This window comes from Pelecanus crispus, chromosome 1, assembly GCF_030463565.1.
Source record: "Pelecanus crispus isolate bPelCri1 chromosome 1, bPelCri1.pri, whole genome shotgun sequence".
Lineage (NCBI taxonomy): Eukaryota > Metazoa > Chordata > Aves > Pelecaniformes > Pelecanidae > Pelecanus > Pelecanus crispus.
The window spans coordinates 21,642,036-21,668,792 of record NC_134643.1 but is presented as its reverse complement, the minus strand read 5'-3'; the positions used below and the strand labels follow the sequence as shown (position 1 = coordinate 21,668,792).

General features: G+C 43.4%; 1 protein-coding gene and 1 long non-coding RNA gene across 4 annotated transcripts in view; both read left to right on the top strand.

Moving 5' to 3' along the window:
* The first annotated feature begins 14,769 nt into the window (after nucleotides 1-14,769).
* LOC142597157 (uncharacterized) lies at nucleotides 14,770-20,890 on the top strand. Its single transcript, XR_012831989.1, has 4 exons — nucleotides 14,770-15,321; nucleotides 15,639-15,742; nucleotides 17,306-17,468; nucleotides 19,031-20,890. It is a non-coding gene; the product is annotated as an uncharacterized LOC142597157 (long non-coding RNA).
* A 3,119-nt stretch (nucleotides 20,891-24,009) lies between these two features.
* BRD1 (bromodomain containing 1) overlaps nucleotides 24,010-26,757 on the top strand; it is a 63,015-nt gene continuing 60,267 nt past the window's right edge. For 2 of the 3 annotated variants that reach the window (XM_075727742.1, XM_075727739.1), the window contains exon 1: nucleotides 24,010-24,041. The gene's annotated coding sequence lies outside the window, so the exon portion shown is untranslated. Of the gene's footprint in view, nucleotides 24,042-24,890; nucleotides 24,936-26,757 lie in introns of those variants that run through there. The other variant, XM_075727740.1, reaches the window with a different exon arrangement.

Genomic DNA, 26,757 nt, shown 5'->3' with positions numbered 1-26,757 from the left:
TAAGGTAGGGAGTCAAAACTCAAGCTTATTTCAGAAGAAATCAGTCTTCATAATTTATTTGACCCTTTATTAAGCATGTATCTATTTGAAGCATCATCCTCCACCACCTAGGCTTAAGCAGCACTGTTAAACACTATGAAGTCCATAGCAGAGAAATCCCCATTCCACATGATTTCAAACAGCATTTATCTTAAAAATAAAATAAAAATGCAAAGCTAAAACAACAACAAAATCACCTCAGCCAAAACAATGTCACTCCCAAGTTTTATACAAAAAAAAAAAAAATCAGTGTTGCATGTACCACCATACATAGTATTACCTATCACCACAAATAGTAACACTGCTCACACCTACAACCACCTGATAAGCCTTTACTTGTTGCTATTTTTTTTTCTTAGTGCACTAAAAATACCATCAGATCTCAAATGGGGCTATCTTCCTTCACGTCCTTTACTAACTCCCCATAGCAGTGCACTATAAGAAAGGAGGAAAAAAAAGCAGGTTGTACACGTGCTAATCATTTCCGTCCCAGCTTTTACTAAGAGATCGCTCATAAAGGATGGATCTGTCATGACAAGTAAATTATGCCAACATTTGTCCAAGATCCAACCTGTCTCTTAAGTGTTGAATTGTTCTTTCTCGTTATCTGGTATGATACTACTGAAGCAATACTTGAAGGATATGTTTCTACGCTACTGTTCACCAAATGTCAGATATACCTGTCATTTGTTAAAATGCTGATGTTTTAAGCAATAATTTCATTAAAACTTTAAGCACGATTTTCCCAAGTCTTACGCATCAGTTCAATGTTGCTCCAAGTGAAAGCTACAGGAGATTATACTCTTATTTTGATATTTTTACCATTTACAATTTTTGAGAAACAAATATTATATGCTAATAAGATGGGGCAATTCTTAATGTTTACAAGAGATAAGGTGGGATACTTAAGAAAAAAAATTTAGATTTTTTTTTAAACAGCTGAAGCATGTATTGTTCGGCTTACAGCATTTTTGGGGCAGGACATCAAAGCTGCTTTTAGTATCTCATGCTGTACAATTTGGGGCTGAGGGGAGGGGAGACAAATGAAGGTTGCAGTAACACAATACAAGGGTAAAATGCAGAAGATAAAAGAACAGAGTAGGGAAGATGCATCAGTATTATCATGGAACAGGAAACAACACAACCAAAAACACTGTAACAACAGATAAGTTCCGAAAGAACGAAAGACAAAAGACAAAACATTTACTCCATGTTGCTAGACAACAGCAGCCTGCTTTCAGAAAAGCATCAGAAAATTCAAAGCAAAGCTCCTCTGACACTTTTCCCCAAGTGATCAATTCCTCTGCCTAGCCCATTACACTCTTCTCTTCCTCCACCTGTGCAGTCCACAGCTGACAAAATAAATGGGATAGGATTACAACAGGAGATTCTTCTCCTGACTAGTCCACCTTCCTAGCTTGCAATATACTAGGAAACACACACTTTTGTAGTTTTTTTTAAATGTCTACCTTTAAACTTAGTAAGGGCAAAACCTTAAGCACTTTAAGGATGACTTCAAACAGTTGAGACACCTGTAAAGGAGAAAGCTGAGGGTTATGAAGCTGAATAGGCAGGATGATGAAGAATGAAAAAGCAGTTAGGAGAGGCATGCCATGTCTTGTGTACAGTAAGTCTTCTTGGAGCTTTTGCTGAAAACATCCGCGTAAGTATAAAGTGAGAAAACCCTCACAAAATGTAAACAGGGTCCTACACAGAATGTAGTATTATATTAACCTGTTTGAACTATAATTTTTCTACAATAAAAAAAAAATGTGAACAATATCTGTTGAACTGCTAAGACTATCATATATTAGTATCTACTGTGATACTAACCAGATCAAGTCTGAAGAGGTCTGTTTTAAAAACCCTTCACAGCTAACCAATAATCTAATTCTGTGTTGATATTGATGCCAATTAGTTACATGTCCTCAGTTTCATTTGTGCTATCAAGAGGTTTTCCATGATTTACATATATTGTACTCATATAGGTGTAATATGACATAGTACTATGCTTATATTATACATTTGTATCCTGGAATGCTTGTGCACATAAAGGCAGGTTAGAAAGGAAATGCAGCTCATAGTCCCCGAAAAGGCAAAAAATATTTTCAAGAGGGTAAACAGTAGTTTAAATACTTTGAAGGGATTTTTTACAGCTAAGCTTAATCATTCTTTTGTCACAAAACTTTATTTCAAGTCAGAAGATACCCTCAATTGCAAATGATTCTCCAAAGAAATCCTTTTCTTCTCTGTACCAGGTATCTTCTTTCTTCGTCTTGTAATAATTTGAAGAAATATGGCTAGATTTTACTTGAAGCAAGGAAAAGACCAACTCTTTACTGAATATACTAAATATACCAGAAAATAATATTCACAATAGCATCCAAGATAATTTTTATAGAGTTCAGAAATACTCAGTTTCATTTTGCCAACGAGCACAAGAACTACAACAAAAACAACAGGTAAATTTAAAGCCAAGCCTCTATGTCACATGCAGGCATAATCAATCATGCCCATGATAGGGGTGAACTTCTTACGCCCCTTTTCTAAGTAAATTGTACATTTATCAGTAGCATCTGACATTTTCACCTGATATCCCAGTTTAAAAAACAATGACCTCAACTCTGTCCCTCTCAAAACAAACATTCCTATTCATAAAATGTGGGAGAGGGAGAGAGAAATGAGTGTGTGGATTTCCCTATTCGCTTCTCAACCAGCCTGTCCCTAGCTTCCGTGATAAGCGGTCTTTTCCCTCTTAACCTCTTTTAGGGACATACTCTCTTTGCTTTCTTCAAGGCAAGGTGAGACTTTGCAGCAAACCCAGCTGACACAGACAACCAAGCCAGGAAAGCCAACATTGTTTCCACTAGCACCACATCGAGCATTAGCAGGAAATCCAGAGACACTCCTGTCCCTGGTGAACAAATAGCTCAGTCTTTGTCTCCCAAAAGATGGTTTATAGGAGAATCATCCTACTGCCATAGACACAGATTTTACTTTGAGCAAATAAGGTTTTCCCAAGGAGCTAACAAAGAATATAAAAAGAATTTTAATTAAGAATAAAGCTTTTTGTTATACCTATTCTAACCAGTGCAGTTCATGAGCTTTAATTCATGTAATGCAACCTGTAATTTAAATAAGTTTTACAGAACAAGGTTACACGGGTGTTTTATTCAGAGCAGGATCCACAACATTTTTCGTACGAGAGCAGGTAAAGAAAAGGATAGCACTTGCTGTTCCCACTTGCTTCATTTCTATTATTATACAGAAGCCATAATAATTATTTTAATAAACCTAATATTTTGTGAGGTATAGAAAAGGGAAATAAATAAAAACATTTAGAGAAAGGAGAAAGATCAAGAATCTCCCTGTTCTTTATGAGCATCATTGTATTTCCTGTCATAAACGGATTATGGCCTCCCCACAGCACAGTAAGCCACAGAAGTCGACTCAAAACCACTAGGAAAGGAAAAGAAGAATGGAACCTCAATTCCTCCTGTTTGCCAGTGTCAAAAGCAAAGATGCTGCCGACAGCACGGCCTGCACACTGTTTGGCTCCCTGAAAGCTGACCCACTCTTCCCACTATTTCAGCAGCTACTAATGCAAGTTGCAACAAGTGAAAGCCTCTCATGTAATGAGTATTACCTGGTTGTCTTTTGGTTGGGTTTTTTCCCCTCTCTGTAGATATGCTCCCACAGTTATTAGCATATCACTTTCCCACCTTTAATGCAGAAGAAAGAAGAGGAACGACAGAGTAAAAATAGAAAATCTATGATTGCCACTATCTATGCCACATTTTAGCAAGAATTTGTGGTCCCAAATCTTAAGGAAGAAAAGCTCTCAAGAGCTGGGAGCCAGTAGTTGGGTGGGAGTTAAAAACAGGCAGCAGTTTCCACACTGCTCTTTCCTCTCCCACCTCTTCATGGCATGTCTAACGCTACTAGATCCCTCTAATCAGGAACTAGATTTTCTTCAATGATCTAAACTGCACATAAAAACTAATGCATAGCATATGCACTGGAAGACTTTGATTCTTACAGTGGATGCTAAAGGATGTAAATCTATAACATTTCCAACCTACTGAAACTTAAAATTTTAAGAGAGTCATCTGGACAAGCAGAATATTCCCATCTTTGTTCTCAGAAGACTCCAGCTCTAGATAAGTACCCATTCTACCAAAAGAGCGCCTTGTAATCACAAATGAAGAAAGCATCATGGACAGAAGGAACATTTGCAAAATGCTAGCTCTCTCTGGGCTGCACTACTTAACTCCAGGAGCTAGTATGCAACAACTTGTTCATAATACACTGCATGGTGCAATCTGTACTGGTGAATACATCACATATTGCATATTGATACACTGAAACACAGAGGAAAAACAAAGTCAGTCTTCAACTACCATGCCATAAAGGAAAAATATCCCAGCAGGGAGTATTACAAGATCACTTAAAAAATTATGTATTTGATATATTCCTCATATTTCCTGAAATAAACATGTGAAAATGACTGTGTTCTATAAAATCTTACAAAATAGTTAAAGAAAAAAAATTGTGGTAAGGAACTCAAAATGTGTTCTATAAATGCATTTTCTAGGCTGACCAAAATTATCTAAACTCTATTCCAACGTGCTCACAACCTGAATTTCAATGAAGCACATGAATATGATGAAAAACAGGTGATAAAATGTATACACTTTTCTGTTGGAGCTCATATTGGCATTCAATTTCTTTAAGACTAACCACTTAGAAATTTCTATTATCTATCAGAACAGTTGAATTTGTAGTCAACAGTTATTTCATCTTGGATTATAATTCAAGAAATAATTCTTGAAGATACTAAGACCAGATGTTAATTTTCAGTAGGCAGGCAATACTAAAGTGGGTATTTTCATTGAAGGCTTTTAACCTTGAGAGCCACATTAGAAAGGCACTTTAGGTAGAACTATAAAATGCTTCAGTGCTTGACATCATGTAATGAAATGCTGCAAAGCATACAGTGACCCCAAGATGAGTATATTAGAATTCAGCATTAAATACATGACAGTGAACCTTTGGGTATTCTGGCAAAAGCAACATTGTCTCTTTTATCAGATTTCTTTACAGTGGTCTAGAACTGACTCAAAAGGCTGCTGCAAACCGTGACTACTCTTTCCTGCTCTTTGGCTACACTACGGATTTGGAAAGCACTAGCAGTTCATTTTTGCTCAGACTCTGATGAAGAATGATCCACAAGCAGATTTAGTATGTAACAAAATCCCCCACACCTTCTGTATGTGTCACCTAGGAAAACTTTTCTTCAAGAAATGAATCTGAATCGTGTTCTTATTTTTCTTCTCCTACGGAGGCCAAAGTCTTATGGGGAAAGGCTGAGGGAGTTGGGGTTGTTCAGCCTGGAGAAGAGAAGGCTCTGGGGAGACCTTATTGTGGCCTTTCAATATTTAAAAGGCACTTATAAGAAAGATGGGGACAGACTTTTTAGTAGGGCCTGTTGCAACAGGACCAGAGGTAATAATTTTAAACTAAAATAGGGTAGATTCAGACTAGATATAAGGAAGAAAGTTTTTATGATGAGGGTGGTGAAGCACCAGAACAGGCTGCCCAGAAAGGTGGTAGATGCCCCGTGCCTGGAAACATTCAAGGTCAGGTGGGATGGGGCTCTGAGCAACCTGATCTGGTTGAAGACGTCCCTGCTCATTGCAGGGGAGGTTGGACTAGATGACCTTTAAAGGTTCCCTCCAACCCAAACCATTCTATGACCCCACCAAGACTTCCTAGCTCAACATTTTACCTGTCTAAATGTTTTGTCCATCTCTTGCTAACATGCATGTTACCTGATAATATAGGCAGCTTAAAAGTTGAACTGTTTTATTCAGGGTGGGGAATGAACAGAAATCTCTGAAACACTATACAAGAATAACTTTTATTGTTAATTTACATATAAAAGATGATCTGCATATGAACAATTTTTTTCTACTGCATCTTAGTCAGGAATCTCAAGCTTCCAAAAAATGTGCGCTCAACAGCTCAAACTGAATATATAAAGAAAAAAAAATGTTTCAGACAAAAACCCTAGAACAAAATATTAAAATTCACTTTGTCAGTGAGGACATGAAAATCTGAATCAGACAAGTGTAACTGGAGTATAAGAGGAATGTAGTATGTAAGTTACTTCCCCTTTTTTAAGAGGTAGATTGCAGGGTAAGGATGTATATATGCCAGCTGTTACCACAGAGTAAGAGATGCCCACAAATCATAAAATAGTTACTATTACTGCAACACTGTAAAGATATCCAGGCTTCCAAACTTAATTTTTAAGTCTCAGGCACTCATACAAACCTCCTGCTGAATTATTAAGCTCCATACAAGTCAATGCACAGGCATACAATTATTCATTACCTTTATCCATTGGCTTACTCTAAATTAATAACAACAACGATACAAGACCCAAAACAAACAAGCTGCCCACTAGTTTATTGAGGGAAAAAAAAAAAACCAAACAAAAAAACTTACACATCTGTTCCACTGCATGCAGGCGGCTTCATTTGAGGTTAAATACTTGCTACTCAAACTTAATGATGATGATTGTATCTAAGGAAAAGAAGAAAGTAATTCCTTTTAATAAATTATTTTAGTTGTATTAACTATCACAGTGGCAAGTCATGGGATGTTTCAAGTTTCTCTTTAGGTGACAAACATTTTCAACTCTAGAGCTCCAAAGCCAACCAAAAAAAAAAAAAAAAATCAAAATAACCCTCTCCAAGATGAGTACTACAAAGATCTAAAAGTAAAATTTTTGTACTTGTCTTGGCACTGCTTCATTTTTTTTTTATGCTTAGGTGTGACTGCATCTCATGATGAATGAAACCAAGTCTACACTACATGTAAGATTTCAAAGGAGCTTGCCGACACCTTTGCACTACAGGATTCATCTGGTAGCTTGCTACACCTTTTCTTCATGAGCTAAACATACTGCTTACACACCGCACCTAGCATGTGCAATAACCAACAGGCAATAGCATAGGATCAATACAAGATTATCATTCCCCATGTATGAGAAAGGAATGACTGCAAGTGGAGCATATTAAGTCAGATATTTTGACTTAGCAACAAAACCAGACCAAAACAGTCTATCACAGGATGTATTTTTTGAGTTTTGCAACTTCAGTCCCACTGACCATTATACAGACCTAAGTGTCACTGTGCAGAGGCCCCAGCTGTTTCACTGCCCCAGTACACTAAAAAAAAAAATCAACCAAGAAATCTTTTTACCATCTTAGAAAATCCAGAAAGTAAACTTTGACTACAAATCCGAGTGCAGAAAATGCTGGACTCTGCAACACTTAGTGGTCAGGATGGTGCTTTGTCCTCTTTTCCAAACTTCATATGGATCAAGCATCAACAGGGGTTAAATCAGCAAAGCAGTCTTCCCACCAGTCAGTGCTTACTGCTCTTATTCAGATTCCGAGACAGTGATTGATATATACACACATGTTTGTTTTTTTTTTCTCCTTGAGAAGGAAAGCACCTCTCAGAGGGTGGAAAGTCCTGATTGCTGGCTTACTGTGCACTATGGAATGAATTACACGTAACTTCTTTTACTGACATTTTCACTTAAAAATACTTCCATACTCCCTCTTAAGCAAGTGAAAACATCTCCAGAGCTCTGTGGCTGGCTAATTTGACTGTTAAGATGAGACACTTCAGCTGTCCCTACTATAGCGAACATTTAAATAATGTATACAAAGAGGAAGGTGTCAGCCAAGGAGACAGAGACCCACCCGACGCAGGGTGCTCAGCAGGAGCAGTTAGGGAACTCTCCCGAGATGTGGATTCAGCTCCTCAGGCAAAGCAGGGAAGAGAACCTGGCTCTCCCACATTCCTTACAAGTGCGAGAGCCATCAGACTACAGGCAAGATAGAGTACAAATAATGCATCTTTATCCTCTCTGTTGTCTTTAAAAAAACACCACCAAAACCCCACAACCCTTCCATTCCATTTTCCCATTCTTTCATTTGTTAAAGATGACTATTAAAATAGTTTCAAGCTGGGCCAAAGATTTCATTCAATTCAAATTAATGTTTGGGTTTTCCTGATTGTTTATTTTAATGAGAATAACAAAGAAAAAGTCATTTTAGCTGGATCCGAGCTTATTTTCTTCAGAGGCAAACACTGATTGAGAAAACAGCATACAGAATTACACCAACAGGTAAGTAGCATGATTACTGAAATGCTAATTAAATGGACCTATTTGGGGCAAAACTGGTACAAATTCTTTGATCATTGTCAAATGAGACAAATATTAAATACTCTTTTCCATGCATTTTGTAAAGAATTGCAAAAGAGTATTGCTAAAATATGTCACAGCTGTTAAACCAAGCCTATTTGCAGCCATAACTTTCAAGCTATTGACTACTGAAATCTAGAACTGGCTTTTGTATTAAATGTAGAGAAAATCCAAGCACTTAGCGCAAAAATTACTCTAACACACCAAGGGAAAAATATATGTATGACACTAGTGAATGTAAACTAGCAGATATGACTCAAAAAAAAAAATCCAACAAGCTTTCAGACAGCTGTAACAGTGAACTAGTAACCCTCTAAACCTTCAAAGAGGGATCGTCCAGCCCTACATGTCATTACAAAGCAAAGGGGGAAGGGAAATAGGTGACAGATGGAAGGGAGGCAAGTGTGCAATAATAGCTAAACAGAGCACACAGGTTGCAAGTTTAAATAAAGATTATGGTAGTATCATAATATTTTTTGTGTCAACATCCACTGAAAATTAGTCTTACACAGGTTATAGGAAAGACTGATACTTCACTTTCCAATATGTTGTTCAATATAAAAAATTGACAATTTGTCCTGAATTATCACACTTGAATGCAAATAAGGACCTTAAAAATCAAGCTCTTTCCCTGTTGTTGCTTTAACAGAGCATCATATTATGCTCTATCTCATCACAAGAAAAAAAAGAAGAAACAAAACAATACAGCCATGGTTAAACTATGTATCACACTAATTTAGGATAGAAGTTCCTCCACTTCGGTGGAAAAAGATGATAAAAGCTTTAGTTGTTCTTACTTCTTGTTGTGTGCACTTTAGAACTCTAGACTTCACTTGAAAGCTATCTTCAGGCCACAGAAACTACTCAAGTTTTTCACTAATTGGTTGAAATCAAACATTCCCATAGTTGTGAATTGAGAGATATTGATGATGCCAGTAGCAAATGCAAAACAAACAGCCAAAGTTGTACAGAAAAAAATGCACATCTGCCACATGCAAGAGAACACCTTCTTGTGAAGCCTGTTTTGAAAGTGTACACTCCAACAGATAACATTATGTAAATTGTATTAATTTATGTCAATACTACTAAAATACCTAGATTGTCCCTAGTTAGGAACAAAATGTCAGTCATGATGATGAGTTAAACATTGTGGTCTACATTGTGCAAAATCCCCAACTAAACTATCTGTAATACTGTTTTCTATGTAAACCTAAGCTACTATATAGGTATCACCACACCTACTTGCATAAAGCTGATTATTTTAACTGTACATTACAGTGGCAACCCCATACCACAATATGCACATTTTTAAGATGAGAACACCTACAAATTGAAAGCAAGCCTCAAAAGACGGGATTTACAAAATCCTCTCATACAGAGAGGATCCACATTGTGAATGGTGGTAAAATGCAGCAAGGTTTTGGGAGATACATCATCTGCATTCCTTAAACTTTCTCAGAGGCACAAAAAACAACTCTACGAAGTTATTGTATTTAGGTTTCTAAAAATCAGAGAAGAACAAATTCCAAGAAAAAGCAGAGGAAAAAAAAAATACAAAGGCTCAAAAGCCACATAAACCAGCAACTATTCCCTACGATCTAAGAGCTTGCCAGGACTTCCTTCTGTAATACCTAGTTCTTAAGAATCTTTGATAGGAGGATATTCTACTTTATGTGGATAGAGAATTTTAAATAAACATGTGAAATTCAGTTGCCCTCCTGCATTTCCAAAGGACCTGTTATAAGCCTTAGTAATGTATTATGTGTACTGAAGCAGACCCCCTCTGCACTAACCACCCGTGACCCCATGACACTAGCTGTTCTGCAAACACAATTCTTGCTCAGGACATTTGCAGTCTAGGTTTAAAATGAGCCCGAATAGGTGGAAACACCAAACAGAGAGAGGCCATAGCAGACAAGGTAAGAGAAAGACAGTAACCATTACTCTAAGCTCATCACCTGTCTAGCCTAGCCTTCTGCTACTGTATTCGTTGCCTTTCACATTATCATTGAAGAGCCTGTACTTGTCACAATTTTGCTTTATATAGAGTAACAGTAAAAGAGTTACTGTTATTCAAAAGTACAAATGTTTTCTAAACTTTTCTGAGATGCTCAGTTTAGATATTTCATTTTACTTTCATTTTACTTATTCTCCATCAATTCTTACATTTGTCTGCTCTGGAGAACTTCCATGGAATAAATTCCTCAACATCTCTTAAAGTTGGACAATACTTACAGCAACACTGTAAGTACCAAAGTAGACAGACATCCAACAGTATAAAAACTTTCAGCACCTTGCCTCTTGGTCTTATACGTAGCAGACAGCACTCAAATTCTAGGAGTCCAGAAAAGAATTTCTGCTGCTTTTAATATACAATGAAGAGATGTAAGATTTTTTTCTCCACAAAACCAATCTCCATAGTAAACAGTAACTAGAATGCCCCTGCCCAGTATTTGTAGAAATATAGGCTTTCTAGCAGCAGCGCGGTATCTTGGGGATAGTTGATAAATTCTTCCAGACTTCACTACCCCTAGTATGTACTCGATGAGCATCCTCCCAAGGGTGCATGTCTGTGCTTTAAGTGAAGCGTTGCATTCCTGAAGATAACCTTTAGAAGAAAAGAACTGCACTCACTCTCTTGAAAAGCAAAAGACATGCACATACATAGCGGGCCATAGAGACAACAACACATAAGGAAAGCCTGAGAAGTACGTTTGTGTTGTGGGGGCTTGAAAAACTTTCTCTAATTGGCATTATAGGCATAGCATGACAGCTCACGCTCAGTTCTTGAAATCTCTCAAAGATACTCCCCAGAAACAAGACAACTGCTTCTAACATGTAAGCACCGGGGAGAAAGGACTGGGGAAAGAGGACTTTTTTTCTGCACTGCAAAGCCAAACACTACTAAACTTCGCAATGATAATTAGAATCACCATTAATGCAAGAGAGACCCTTTACCTTTCACTGCATTAATGTTTTTACACTTTTAGTAGACTGCATGTGCAACAGACAGCTTTAAGCGTATCAGACAACCTCTGAAACCCAGTAAGCGTTATAACACAGCCGGTCTCTACCATCAGCAGCTGTCTCAGCGTGGATCTAGAAGTTACAGAAGACATTTTTTAAGCAAAATTACCACGTCCCAGGTAGAAAACGAGAGAAGGAGTACGCGAAAGTTGAATTCTGCGGTTTTTCCATACGCACTTCTCCTGAGAGGCTCTGCCCAAGAGAGAGGGGCTGGGAGCTTCACCCCACACAGGAAGAGATGCGGTGTTTACGGCGCGGCCGAAGCCGCTGGCGAGCGCCAGCCCCCCTCGTGTCCCGCGTTCACGGGGAGGGGGGGAACGCTTTTTACGGTTTCCTGGGCTTTTCGGGCCCGCCGGCCGGCCGGCGAGCCTGCGCCCGAGGAGCCCGCCCGCCGGTCCCCGCGCAGCCCCGGCCGCCAGCTGCGGGGGGCGGCGGGCTCCCCGCCCCCGGGGCTGCCCGGGCCATCTTAGCTCGGACGGCAGCAGCCGCGTGGGCCCCGCTCCCTCCGCGGCCCCGGCTCCCGCGGCCTCGCCAGGTGGGAGCGGGCGCGGAGACCCGGCGGGTCCCGCCGGCCCGGCCCGGCCCGCGCCGCGCACAATGCCGGGCGGGCTCGGGGCGCGGCCGGCGGCCCGGCGGGCACCCCTCCCCGGGCGGGGGGCGGCAGAGCCAGCCGGGCGGCCCGGGCTAGCGCCCGGCCCCCGGGGACCGGCGACCCCCGCCCGCCGGGCCCCCTCCCGGGGCCTCGCAGACAATGGAGCCAGCCCCGCGGGCCTAGTCCCCGGCTTCCTGCGCCGCCCCGCCGCCACACGCCCCCTCCCCGGCCTGGCGGCGCTGTCCTGCGGGCGCTCCCAGGCGGGACGGGGCGCCGCCGGGCCCGGGGAGCGGGGCCCCGGCCGCGCAGGCACCGGCGCCGCTGAGGCAAAACCCCGCGGCAGCGGAGCGGGGTGGGGGGGGGCTGGGGGCCGGGGAAGGGCGAGCCGGACCGCCCTGCCCGGCCCCCCTCCCGGTGCCGGAACGCTGCCACTCACCTCCCCGGGCGGCCGCCGCAGGGGAAGCCGGAGGTCGCCGCCGCCGCTCGGCCGGGCCCGAAGGAGTTAAAAGGAAGGGCCGGGCGGGACCGTCCCATTCATTAGCCGGGCGCTTTGTCTCCGGCCGCCGCCGCCGCCGCGGCGCTGAGCAGGCTGCCCCGGCTCGGCCGCCACGGGGCGCGGTGCGCAGGCGCCGGGCGCGGGGGGCGGTGCCGCCGAGCGGCGCACGCACGACGCGCAACATGTCATCCGGGCCGCGGCCCGCAAAATGGCTGCCCCCGGGGCCGTGACGCCCAGGGGGCGGCGGGGCGGTTCCGCGCCCGGATCCGGATCGGGGCGGCGGCGGCGGCCGCAGGGAGCCGGGTGTCCTGCTGCGCCGCCCCCGCGGCGGGGCCGGGGTGAGACGTGAGCCTTCCGCGCAAAGGCGCAGCCGCGGCGGCCGCTCGCCTCCGCCCGCTTCGTTTCCGGGGCGGCCTAGGGCGGCGGCAGCTGCAGCTGCCACGGCTCGGAGGGCGGCGGGGCCGGGGCGGCGCCGGCCTGGGGGTTCCTGCGGCGCCGCAGGCCTCGAGGGGCTGCCGGGGCCTCTGCCCGGCCGGCCGCGCCTTCCCCGGGAGGCCGCGGGCGGGCGCCCAGAGCCCCCCCCCGGGCGCCCAGAGCCCCCCCCCCGGGCCGGCCGCGGTCGAAGCGGCCGTTCCCGTCCTCGCCGCGGCGGCTGTGGCGGGCGGGGCAGCGCGGGGAGCTGGTGCCCGGCGAGCGGCGGGGTCCGGCTTCTGCAAGGGCGGGCAGCCTGTCCTGGCCGAAACCCCGCGGAGAGGCCTTCGTGGGCATGGCTCGGCCGGAGCGCCGGCACGCCGCCAGCCTGTACGCAGCCCTCACCTTTTCAGGAATTTAACCTCTATTACGCTTATTTGCATTTAGAGAAGCCCACCTTGATGTGTGTTGGTGGTCTAACGCACGCTCGACTTTGGTTCTGGGCTCTGTTTTGCTGTACTTGGAGCCGCTGTCTGCCTCCGGAGGGGCCCTTTATATGGCACTTCAGCCCGATCTCCTGTGTAGCCAGCACAGGGAAGGCTGTTCAGGGACGAAGGATATGCGTTGAGTCAGTTCAGCAAAGTGGCAGCCTGCTCTGTGCTTGAAATCCTGGAATTTTTCTGGATAAAGCTGCTCCAGTGTTGCTGTTCAGTTGTGGGCCGGTGGCTGTCTTCTGTGATTGAGAAAGATCAGTCAAGGTTGTCAAGTGGACTGAGGGATACAGGCTTTTTGGGTGGGGTGGGTGTGAAGTAGGGTGTTTTGTTCTTTTTTTTTGGTTTGGTTTTTTTTTGGATGTATGTTATTTCTACAGAGAGCTGGGTAAAGATACGATCTAGTGAGACTGGCATTTGTTGTCAAATTCCCAGTGGCAGTCACAGATTTCTGCTGCTTAGATTTCAGTGTCACTGGTCATAGCTTGCATCTTGCCTGCATCTTATCTCCTTGTTTGCAGGAGAAAAACAGTAACACCACTGGTTTGGAAGTAATGCTAAGTTTTAGATTAAGACAGTGTTTAGAGAGAGAAATAGTGCTTCAGCAAGTACTTGATTTTTGATCTGAGTTGTTTTTATCAGTTGACTGATTTTTTTAATTGAATAGATTTAGTAAAAAATGTTTTGGTGGATATATGGCAGTAAATGAAGAAATTGATTGATTGCTTTTTGATTTGAAATGGAGCTCTTGAACATCCTTCTATAGTATTTGTATGTTTGTACTTCAACAGTACCGGTGCAGTCTTCTAAATGGATGGTGCCTGTCAACAAAGTAAATGACAGTTAATATTTCCTTTGGAAAACTCAAGTTGGTTTTTTTTTTCATTCATATGGTACTCAAAATCACAACAAAATAGCTATTGCACTGTGTGCTGGCAGTCCTTAATTCCATATCTTAACTTTGTAACTTACAGTGTATTTTTAGTGATACAGTTGAATTGCTACTATAGAAGACTGAGGTCAAAGTGATTTGAGGTGAAGTTACTTTGACTTGCCCAGTTTCTACTGTTACAAAAGTGCATTTATGTGAATATGACTACTTAAAAATGAAGTTTGGTCTTGGCCATATCTGCCAACTAGACTCAGTAATAGAGGTGTGAGAGCTTAGCTAAGAAGCCTCTATCACCAGTCTGTTGACAGGTAATTATTGTGATTATTTAACATGCAATAATAATAATGAGTAATATCATCTCATAAAGTATCTCTTGGAGATCTCTAAAATTGTAACAGGTATGTTGAATTTTACTTGGAATTGCATAGTTACACTCACCACACCACAAAAAGCACGATAGTATTAGAATATCTGGCTCTTTTAACTGCCTTTTTTTTTTTTTTTTTTTTTTTTTTGAAACAGCTATGACTTTGAAGAGTTTCCCAATTTATAGTCAAAAATTGTACAGTATATTAAAAAAGACTGGAAATAAACTTTGTGCTTTCCCACTGCATGTTGCTCTTTCTGTATGCATCTCTCTGTACCTCTTCATTTTTTCATACTTCCAAAAATTCCCTTAAAGGTTAGTGAAAGTTGAGATTGATGAAAGTTGGTTATTTCTTTAAATTATCTTCTAAGTGGCTTGAGAACCAATCAGTGGTTCAGTATATAATTTATAGATGTGTATCACAGATTGAGTGAAATAGCTGAAACTTCTTTGCGTTTTACAAATATACACCAGAAACTTAAGAAAGTAGGTCTTAAAAAAAAAAAAAAATCTGAGCAAAGCTCGGGCCAGAAAGTCGTTTCACAAACAACTGAGTAATATGAAGAATAAAACAAGATGATGGTGATCTGGTGACATGACTGCAAAGGAAGGAAAAAAAGTAACTGCAATTCCTAGGCTCCAGACTGCCAGCTTGTGGTGAATGTAGCAGCATTGGTGTAGTGATAGTCTGAATATTCTCCATAAAGCATGCAGTCCGAGGTGTAAGTATGTGAAAGAACGTAGGCATTTGGCAAGATGAAGGAAAGTCTGTGTAAGACATCTTGACAGGAAGAAACCAAAACTTTTCTTATTTAACTTCAAAAGAGTGGGGTGGGTTTTTTTCGTTTTCCCCCATTTATACCTTTATAAACTTTTTATCTGTTTCAGATATTGTGAATAAACGTCTTTATTTGCATGTTTAACTGAATCTGGTATGAATTAAAAGTGATCTGATATTAAATAAATATAAAAAAAGTCATTTCTCATTCCAGTCCCTGGAGCAAACTGCAAGTACCTGGTTACCTGTTATGTTTTGTAGAATATCGGAAAGCTGAGAGAGCATGCTCTCAAAGAAACTGTTTGGGTACTCTGAAGAATAGGTGTTACAAGTTCAGAGAAGGAGGAAATGTCACTGCAGTAACAGTAAGTAACCAACTGTCTGTCATGCTCAATACTGGGGTGCGCATTGAACTTGTAAGGCTCCCAGGGAGGCTATAACAAGAGCCTAAAACCAATTGGAAATGAGACAAAATCCTTGTATCCCTTCCTACTGTGACAGAATTTAAAACATGCTTAAATGTACCTATTTCTCTGTCAATATTATGTTACATCTTGTTCAGGTGCTGCAGAGAGCGCTTTGTGTTCTGTGGTCCCAGAGTCTCTCCAGTCACTGAGCTGTTCATCTTAATCTGACTTTTTTCCTTCCTTCCTTCTATCCATTTCTTTCTTGGTAGTAAAGATAACACTGATGCTGCAATGGTAAACTGATGTAGTTCTGTCTTTCTGAATATGTATACCTTTGGAAACATTAAGTGTTATAATGGCATATTGATAATATCAGTGTCAGGAGTATTAATCATTTTCCTGCTGTTACCTTGTTTTAGCAGAATTGGGCAGTTAATGTATTTATCTCCAAACCTGCTCTGATAAGATTATCTTCCTTACTGAATCACTCAAACCTTTGGCTTCACCTCTAGCAGCTTCTGCATCAGTGATGCATTTTCCATATGAAATCATGAAGGCTGTATCAAGAAATAGTTCTTAAGTCAAGCACAAAGAGTTGCTGCCTTTTGTATGCACTAAGGTAATACTTTTAATAAAATGATTTCTTTTCCTCCTTGTATAGACTCCAGCCTCTTCAGGACCCTATCTAGACAGTGTCAACTTAATGATCAAAACCTTAAAATAGAGGTCAGAAGTACTACATTTGGATATCCAATTTAGTATCATGAGGGTACAATTTCTAAGAACACTTAACATAGGAGAGTACTTGTATATTTAGCATACATACCCCACTAACTTCAGCAGGCACTTGGCTGTGCTTGTCAGATCCCAGGTGTCAAGTTGGGTGCTCAGAAAACAAAGAATGAGCAATTACACAGTAGTTGTGAGCAACTTTAAGCAGCGTTCACTGCCAAAACCATGATGCCTTTGTGCTTTTTTATTACTTACTTCATTTGTTACAAACAACAACTGTCTAAGCTCTTTATCATCCTGGATTTATAGCACATCAGAGGTGTACGTCAGTGATTTTTGACTTGGAGTTGAGCATATGATAGGATGTTCACAGGATTTATTCATACTTACCCTTTACATGGAGTAAGGATGGTGCTGGAATACGTCTTTCAGGTGTGCTCAATTTGAAGTTCCTGTTCTAGCATTTTTTTGAGCCTATTGAGATTCTGTCTGCATTATGAAGCCATATTATATATTGGAACTGATTTATAGATGCGTGAGTTTGGAAAAATCTCTTCATTAGCCAGCATCAGGCACTCGCCGAGGTGGTAGGCATGTCTGAGAAAAAGCAAGAAAACCTGCGCAGGGCTCCTTACTATTTGTTAAATGATACATACAAGTTGTGTTTCTCTGAACAGAGGAAGCTCTGAGCCATGTCTGATTCTCTTGTTTGTTTGGGGTTTTTTTTTGTGGATGTCATTTATTGAGTCTTGCTTCTGACTTATTTTTCACTTTATTTTTCCTCCCCAGATTTTGGTGTCACCTTGCTTTGTAGTCCTTCCCCATGTAATGAGGAGACGTTTTAATTCTGAGTGAGCCCATCTATTTTGGGATTTCTTCTGCAGTAAATGGCTAGGGATTCTAACAGCAAAGCTTCCTCCATTGCATACCATCTTAATCATCTGCAGACCAGGTTTGTCCTCTAGAATGAATGAGGAAGAGGTAGTAAAGTAATTAAGACTGGATTTGTGTCTCATTGCTGATTGAATTTTAACTTAATTATACTAAGGCTGAAGTATTAACTCATTGTAAACATTGGCGATAGTTTCTTGGAGACACATGTTTGTGAGTGACCCAACTAGGAAAACGACTTCACTCAGAGTTTATACTTCATCACATATTACACTTGCAAGTTTTGATACTGACAGCAAAGAATTGAGAAGTCACTCTAAGGGATTTAATAAATAAAATAAACTTTTTATATTATTAAACTTTATGAAGGCAGTGAGTAACTTCTCTTTGCTTGAATGAAGGCTGCTTCCAGTGCAGAGGAAAGGATCAGGGAGTAGAAAAGGGTTATGAGAGAAAGTAATAATGTATTTGCAGTATTATTGTTTACATGGGTTATGCTAGCTTAAGCAGTTACCTGAGTTCATACTAAATGAAGTATCTTCTGAAATCCAGACCCAATGAGGAGAACAACCACAGGGAGAAATTAGAAATAAAAGTACTGAAAATGGTGTTTGATTTGAGAAATATACTGTGTATCAAATATTTGTGTGGAGAGCACTTTGTTTTCCTTTCACTGTGGCTGCCTTTGACAAGAATCTTCAGTTCAAATAGATGCTTTTTTTGTTGCACTAACTTTCTATAAATTCTGTCTTTATCTGCTGCTGACGTTTCCTTAGCATGTCTTGCAAAAAAAGAAGTGAAAATCCAACATAAATTGTTTAGCCATGGTGTCTTGCAATTCTGTGCTATGCAAGTATGTTATTTTTAGAACTTTTCACATAGCAATTATTGTTTTGCTTTTTGATTCCTACCCGTTGCCACTGACATTTTGTCTTTGCTCATAACTTGGCTCAGTTAGTTATGCTCTGTGAATTGACAGACACTCCAATTCTAAACATGCACCTTCTTTTGATGGCTAATAACTAGGGATGCTGAAAGGGCACTCCCAAACCCTGGATTTACTTTCCTACTGCCTCCCTTGTGCTGGCAGTCATTTTCATCTGATCATGCAGGGAGGGAGTTCTGAGAGCTAAACAGAAAATCAGTGACTTGTTTGTGAAGAGTTACTCCGATGGTGGTTACCATTTGGCAGGAGTAGCTTCCCATAAAGACCTTTGCAGGTGGAGTTACTGTGCAGAACATAATGAAGGTGCCAAACTGTAAACACTAGGAATTGAATAATTAATGCCAAAGAGGCAATGACGGGAGAGAAGGGGAATACTATTCCCTTGTTTATGGCTCTGTCTGCTCTTTTGTAAACAACAATATTGTTATACATGAGAGTGCAAATAACTCTGCTCTAAAGGTTTGTGCTCGATAAAATAGTCTCCAGTAGGTAGTAGTTTTGCTATTTAGAAGACCTACAGGTGAGTAGATGGGCAAGCTTTGTGCTTTTGGTGCAGCGTTTTGTAATTCAGGGATTTTTTTTTTTTTGGTTGAAGTATAATTTGCGTATGGTTTCATGTATTGCCTAATACCAAAGATAATTTTCTTTTTTTTTTTTTTTTTTTTTAATCTTTGCAGTGTCTGTAGGGGTGAGCTCAAGCCCCACTTTCCATCATTCAACGGTTACAAGCGCATATGGTAGAGAGCGCCTTATAACTGCAAAATCCCAAAGGTAGATGTTGTTAAAGGATTCAAGCTAGATAGTGGAGGGGTAAGTATGGCAGGAAGGAGGTTTCACTGTCAATTGTATGTCTCAGCAAACTGCTTAACATACCTTTCTGTCTGTAAGTGACAGTCTACATACCACTTCTTGCAGTAGGTGATTCCAAGCAGTAATTCCCACAAATGCTTAAATGGAAATGGCGTTAGAGCCTGTGCATAGCAGCTGTACAGCTTAAAGACCACTCTGTCAAATGGTCTTTAAGTATTATCTATAGATAACATTCCATAGGACTGCTTAGCAGATGCAACTCACAGAGGTATTTCTTAGCAAGCACACTCGTGTAGCTTGAGTTCTGGTGGAGCTCTGATGATAAAAGGGCTCTCTTTATCAGTACCATAAAAGGCATTGACACAGCCTCCAGTCTGTTGTAAAATTCATATTTCGGTGAAGACAGTTAGTTTGGATCAACATGAACTGTTCTTCAGATCTAAAGGGTCTTCTTACCAATTTTATAAATAGCGAACCACTTTGGTTCTGAGGATGAGAAAGATGGTGCATGCAGGAAGTAACAGTGAGGACACAAGAAGCAAAAAACTTTGATTCCTTAGCAGTTGGTGAACATGGATGAGCACCAATATTATTTCATCTTTACTCACCTTTTTGTCATAATATGGCTAAAACTTCAGGATCAGAGGAATGAAAAGGAAAATGCAGACAATTCTTCCTAACCAGAGAACAAGAAAGATATTCAGTAAACATGTAGGGGTAAAAAGGGCCAACACTTTTCTTCCATATTTGAAGCCAAAAGGCTTATCCCCATTCTGGGATTGTCATCGAGGGCTTTGGACCATATATCCCACTCAGTCTAGTATGAAAAAGAAGTCAGCCTTTCTGCCAGAGTGTCAATGATAACTAGGAGATGGATCAGCCATCTCACAGACTGAAGGTAAACAGTTGTGTTTTTGTTTGTCAGCGCACTGCTGTAACATGTCTTTTGATAGGGTTGCAGCATCTTTTCCACAGTGCATGCTGTTCTGGCTTCTCTGAGGTTTGGGAACAACCATCTTTTGAGAACAACCAGTTTTGCACAGTCATGCCCACGAGTACTTTGCCAGTGCCGTACACCACGACTGATGAAGTACATGAGATCAAAAAGCATCCCCTTGCAGGATGCGAGGACCATAGTCATGTTGTCTCTTAAGGGACCGTATTCTGGGGGGGGAATATTCATCATGCATAGATGAGTCTAAAGGTGTAAAATATATAGTGGGGAAGCCAGACTTGAAAACTTCATAGGGATAGACTGGCTTGAGGCATCACATGACTTAGCAAGGTTAGGCAGATTTGTCATTGTGATAGGAAGAAGACCCACACACACATGTTATGGCAGCCCAAAACCTGTCTTGAAATGGAAGGATTCTTGCAGGCTCTAAAGAACGTGCGGAGTGGACTCTGCCTCTTGCTTGTCCCTTCACCAGCCAGCTGTTCAGACAGGGAGAGGGGTACAGAGTTCTGTCCAGGGAAGATCAGCACCACTGCCAATATTTAAGTGCTATGGCAAATCTGAGTTGATCTTTATTAATCTGTAAAACAAAGATGATACTGTGTAGGTGATACACTTTAGCAATGTAGAAATGTGTCTCGTGCAGTTTGATTCTGCAAGGAGAGAGAGGAGGATGCTGAAGCAGATAAGCGGCATTTGTGTTTGCTTACATGATCCTTCCTTTTGGAAATGTTTCTCTTGAGAATTTGATAACTAGTGCAGGTGAAAGGTGGTAGGCAGAAGATGCTCCTTCTGTGGAAGTCTTCCATGCAGGGTGAGTCAGCAGTGGCAACGCAAATAAAAACTTGATGCTGCCAAGCAGGGGTGTGAAGATTCTGTTGGACTGGGACTGAAGCCCCATGCACATGTTGACCTAGTGCCAAAAAAGGTGGTGAGGGTCCTGTTGCCATCAAACTATGGTTCGGAGGGTCAGTTATTTTTTGCTTGAAATTGTATGGTATCCCAGAAGAATTGTTTCCTTCTTGTCCAAAAATAGAAGGAATACTATTTTGAGGCACCAGGTCTTACTGGTGAGATGGAAAAGGCAAAGGAAACAGATCTTTGAGATTATAGAAGTGTGTGCTGAGAACTGGCCAAATGCCCCAGACAATACTACATACTGCTGCATTTTGAAATAATATGGGCTAACATAGTAATATTTAACATGGAGGGGTTGAGGATTCTGATCTGGTAGCCTGTCATAAGATTAATGAGAGATGATTTGAAAGTGTAAGGCTCCTAATACCAAACTATGCGTCGAGCCTGCCCTGATCTTTGTGCCATCGCTCTGAAGTACTGTATTAAGGAATGGCATGCATTTTGTGCCAGAGCCTAGACAGTCCATAGTGAAAAGTCCTCATACCTTCTTACTGAGAAGAATTGAGAGGATCTAGAACGCTGATGAACCCTGCCTGCATATTAGTAATTTGAGGTGGAGACACCGTCTTTGGTACGGGCACCAGGAAATGAAGCTCAGCAGTTCTTTGAAAGTCTACAGAGAATCTGAGGAGCAGGAAGGCCTTTCTGCATTAGTCTGAAGTGGATCAGAAGCTTTTCACTTCAAATCTGTTAGGAGATCAGGTCCTGGCACCACAGCGCACTGTCGTGATTGATTCAGGCTGTGCTGCGAGTCCTTGGTCAATAGGTTGTGGGAATCAATGCTGCTGCTGCTGTCTTTTTAATGAAATCATTTTGGAACTGCCACTTCTGTTTTTATCAATGTGAAGTTTAAGACCTTACTTACACCTTATGGATGGAGTGTTTTTTACCAAGTGCGCCCTGTGCACAGGGCAGGCAGAGCTGGAAGATGAATCTCAAGAAAAAGTCATGTAAGTAGAGCTTACTAGAGACAATAAAGCTAATGTTTGAAAAAGATGGTTAAATGATACACACACCAGTAAGGAACACTGCATTATTGAAGTCCAGCTACGGAATGCTGTAGTCCACCTGACAGAAGAAAGAAACTGGAAAAGTGCCAGACTTACTTGTGCATCAGACACATGAGAGTATGGACACCACCAAGTTCCCTGTGGAAAACTTGTCTCCAGTTATAAAGCATTTGTACAGCTGCAGGGCAGATACACATGTGGAGCATCACTTAAAAGATAAAACAACATGTTTTCTATCATAAATGAGATTTTATTATACTTATTATTAGCTTTTTGACAATATTTATCATTTCTAGTAATTTTCATACTTTATGCACCTAATGTATATGATTTAGTGTGCTGCTCCCTCTTTAATATCTATCACAAGGTATATTCCAGTGCAACAACATTAACTTAAATCAGCATGTTGTAAGACTTCCGAGACCGATGGTAGGATCGCTTAAGCAATACAACCAGAGAGTAATTCTTCACGGGGAAGTACGCAAATGACCAGATGGCCCCTGTAGTTCAGACAAGCTTTTTTTCTTATTGGAAATTGAAGTTACTGGGCCTATCTGATCCTAAAGATCTATTTCAACACTGAGTGCCCTGCACAAATGTTAGCTGTTTTAATAGCCTCTGTTTTGCGAAGGGATCAGCGTGCTGGATGGTCCCTGATGGGTGGGGGGGGAAGAGTTGGAAAGTACTTTGCCTGTTCTACAGGATTTCCCTAGCCAAGTTATTAAGCTTTCTGGACCTTAATTCACTTTCTACAAGTAAGTAATGACAGGTGTATCTATTTCTGAATTCCTAGTTATAAACGTATTGTAGGACTAACTGCTGTTTGAGGTAAGCAAACACAGTAGCGTTGGAGAGAACGTAAAAACTGGTCGGGAAGTCGTTTTGAAGAAAGCCTTACTCAGCGGCTGGTTGTTGCGGAGAGGCAAAGAGGATCATACCTACTCTTGGCTGTTTGCTCTCTACTACACACGGGACACGTTCAGTATGATTGGCAAAGGCAAGGGTTGTCTTGGGCTGAGCCAGCTGAAAGTTGGTTTTTTTAAGCGTGTGGGTGCAGCTGCCTAGCAGAAATGTCTTGCAGTAAAATCCTCCAGATCGCGAATATGGCTGTAATGGCTGTCTAAAAATACCACGTAACAAAGGGTGTCCTTCGCAGGGAGAGCCAGAAGTAACTTGCTTTTGCTTTGTCGAAGTGTGAGGCTGTGAGCAGTTAATCTAGACGCGGCAGCCTGACGCGGAGACCGCGCAAGAGCTAACTTCCAAGCACATTGCCTACGTACGAAGCTCGAGCTTGGCCTTCCCCCCCGCCCCTCCCCCGAGAAACAATAAATACCGCTCGCTTGTAGTTTCGAGCCCTGGTTTTGTAACGAGCCGCGTCCCGCCCCCGTTCCCCCTCCGCCCCGTTCCGTTCCCCCTGCGCTGGGGCGTCCCGAGGGGCCGCGGCGGGGCTCGCTGGCCTGCCCGCCGCCGGGCCCTCCCGCCCCGACCCCCGCGGCGCGGCCCGGCCCGGCCCTCCCGCCCCAGCGCCCCGCGCCGCCTCCGCCATGCGGGGGCGGGGGGAGCGGCGGCGCGCAGGCCCCGCCCGGCGGCGGCGGCGGCGGCGGGCCTGGGCGGTGCCTGGCGCCCTCACGTCCCTTCCCTCCCTCCCTCCCCCCGCCGGCGCAGCGCTGTGGTGAAGCCGCATTGTTTGTGCCGAGGGGGGAGGGGAGCTTCTCAGCCCCGGGAGCTGAGCGCCGAGCCCGCAGCCGGACGGCGACCTGCGCCGCGCCTCACGAATGCGCCGCGCCCGGCTGCAGCAGCAGCAGCCCCGCAGCCAGCGCCGGGTCGCCGCCGCGGGCAGCGCGGCCCCCTCAGCGTCCGCTCGCCCGCCCGCGGCTGCCGGACGCGGGGCCAGGCGGCAGCACCGGCGGGACCTCCGCCATTAAACCGGCCGCAGCGTCGGCCGCAGAGGCGGAGCGGGAGGTCTGTCAGCCGCGCTTCGGCGGCTCCCACAGCGTGAGTGAGGCCGGGCGGGCGGCGGGGGCCGGCGGGGCGGGGGGGGGGGGGTGCTGCGGGGCCGGGAGCCGGCGGGTCCCGCCGCGGCGAGACGGGAGACCGGCGGGGGGAAGGGCAGGGCAGGGCAGCGGGGGAGGGCGCGGGGGGAGAGGCGGCCGGGGGCGAGGCGGGTGGGGAGGCTGCGCGGGGGGGAGCCGAGCGCGGCGGTCTGGGGGAGGGCGCCGCTCGAGCTGTTTTGTCAGCCGCCATATTTGTGGGCCGAGTATTTTCGCGGCGGGGAGGGAGGTGACTGTTGGGAAGGGCTGGAGATGATGGGCCTGGGCAGGAACCACCCTCGCGGGGGCCGGGAGGGGGGAATGCCGGGGCCGGGCAGGAACCATCGGCGCGGAGGGGTGTGTGCGCGCTGGAGGCTCCCTGGGCGTGGGCAGGAAGTGTTCGCGCAGCACCGGCGAGGGCGGGCCCGTGGGCGTGGGCAGGCCCCGTGCGCGGGGCGGCGGGAGCCGCGCCGGTGGCCGGGACGAGTGCGTGAGGCGGCGGCCGCGGGGGGGGCGGCCCCGGCCCCGGCCCCGGCCCCGGCCTCGGGGGGGGCGGCCCCGGCCATCCCGCCTCGCTTAGCCGCCCGCGGGCCGCCTCGCCGCGCTGCGCGGCCCCCGGCTCTTCGCGCTCCCCTGAGGGGATTGCTCCGGCTCCGCTGCTGAAGCTGTGGGCGGTGTCCGCGCCGGGTGCCTGCAAGCACCGTTTGCTCACCCTCGCTCATTGTCTAGGGCTAAAGAGCATTCCTGTGTCTTTCTCTCTTAAATGGGCCGCATGAAAGTGTCCATTGAGAGTGGAATTCCCTTTTCCATTGAGCAGGGGATCCAGGGGCCAAAGGCAATTGAGTTGAAGAGGAGGAAGGTGACCAGGACAGAGATTGTAAAGGCATTTGTAATCAAAAAGCGTATATGTTTTCCTACTTTTCCTGCTGGTTTTAGCTGTCCTACGCTTTGACAAAAAGTACTTTTTTTTCTCATACCGTGCATTCCGCACAAACAGCTGTCTTCATGTACTTTTGTTGGGGTGAGGGAAAACGTCTGCTGGTGACTTTCTTCTTCCCAAGCAGCTGATGTAATTCCAAGAGAGGAAAGCTGTGGATAACTTTGCTGTTTTATCTCCTGCGGTCTTTGAGTTGTTCTAAGAGTCAAATAAGTGCTAACAGAAGTGCGTTAAAGTAATTTCATTTTGCTGTTAGTGTGGTATCTCTACTAATACTGAATGGAAACTGTCTTAGTTTACTCTTTTTCAAACTTAGGTCCATGGTCTTCATTCCTATGGATCTACAGGGTACTATGAGGGGGAGGGAAGAAAGATGTCTGGTAATTAGCTAGGAAAAGCAAGCCAATTGTCAGTCATGAATTTGCTATGCAGAAATCTGGTCTTCCTCTGGAATATTTATAGGACATTTGCAAATACAAGACTTCTGCTGCAACAAAACAAAACACTGCTTTGGCTTCTGGAGCATTAAAGTTATTCACATTGAGTTTCTATGAAATTTGGCCAGAGTGCTACCAGTTCCAATTCTGTGTTCATTGCATTGTATTTGTAGGGTATCCATTCTACATTTAACTGTGACTGTAACGTGTTTCCTAACTTAGCTTTAGTTATAGTTGAGTATTACAGGGAAGGTGCTCAGATGTTAGCTCAATTGTTTTTTGTCATTCTGGTTCATACAGTCTGTTTGACTTATATGATAGTAGTCCTAAATCTTAAAGCAAGAAAACTTGGGCTTTTGAATATTTCCTTCCTGTTCTCTGCTGTCTGCTTGCAGCCGTGCTTAAGAATCTAGGGAACAGAGAGGGATGGAGAGCTTGGAAACGTAGCATTAATGTGTTTTTCTGTGGTACTAGGTTAAGTTAGTGAAGTTTGGACAAGTTGCACATTTTTTTATATCTGAAGGCTACCTCTCATCCCTACCCCGGTATTTCGTCCAAAGCAGTCACCATCCTCGTGAGCCGCTATGAACAGATACACAACGAGCCAAGATACAGGAAGGGACATTAAAAAAAAAAAAAAAATACAGACTTTTACATGTAGACAGAATTGAAGTGCAATTATATGAGGTAAACATAATGTAAATGATCTGTTTTTCTTGATTGGTGACTAAATTAAACACAGATATAAAAAAAAAAGTCATAAAATGAAACCATTCTGATCTGTAGCAGGTTTCTGTACCTTGACACATCAGTGTGTTTAGCTGACAAATCCCTCAATAAGAAACAGTAACAAACAGAAATCGGGCATTGTGTTATCTTTGGCCTCCGAATTATAAAATCTGAAACCGGGAACTAACTTTTAATTTCAGTTAAATTATCAGTATATCTTTGTTTCTAGTTATTGGACCTTCTGTAGCGGTATCAGTGGTTTAAACTTTTTCTGCAGTTAAGAAATCAATATGATTTAATCCTATGTTGTTTTAAAGAATTAAATCGTAAAATATTTCTTCCAAACTTGTTTGAAGAGGCGGAGCCTTTTTTATTCATCTGTTATTTATATAGAGCAGATCAGAGGTCTGTCATGATTAAACACTGACTGATGTCTGGTTTTGCGTTTGTGCTATAAAAACAAGTAAGAAGAGTTAAGGATTACTCGTGTAAAAGCCAGATCTATGGGTAACACGATTCTCGCATGAATAATAAAACCAGCTTAGATTTGTCTTTTTAATTTCTCTGGGAAAACAAGG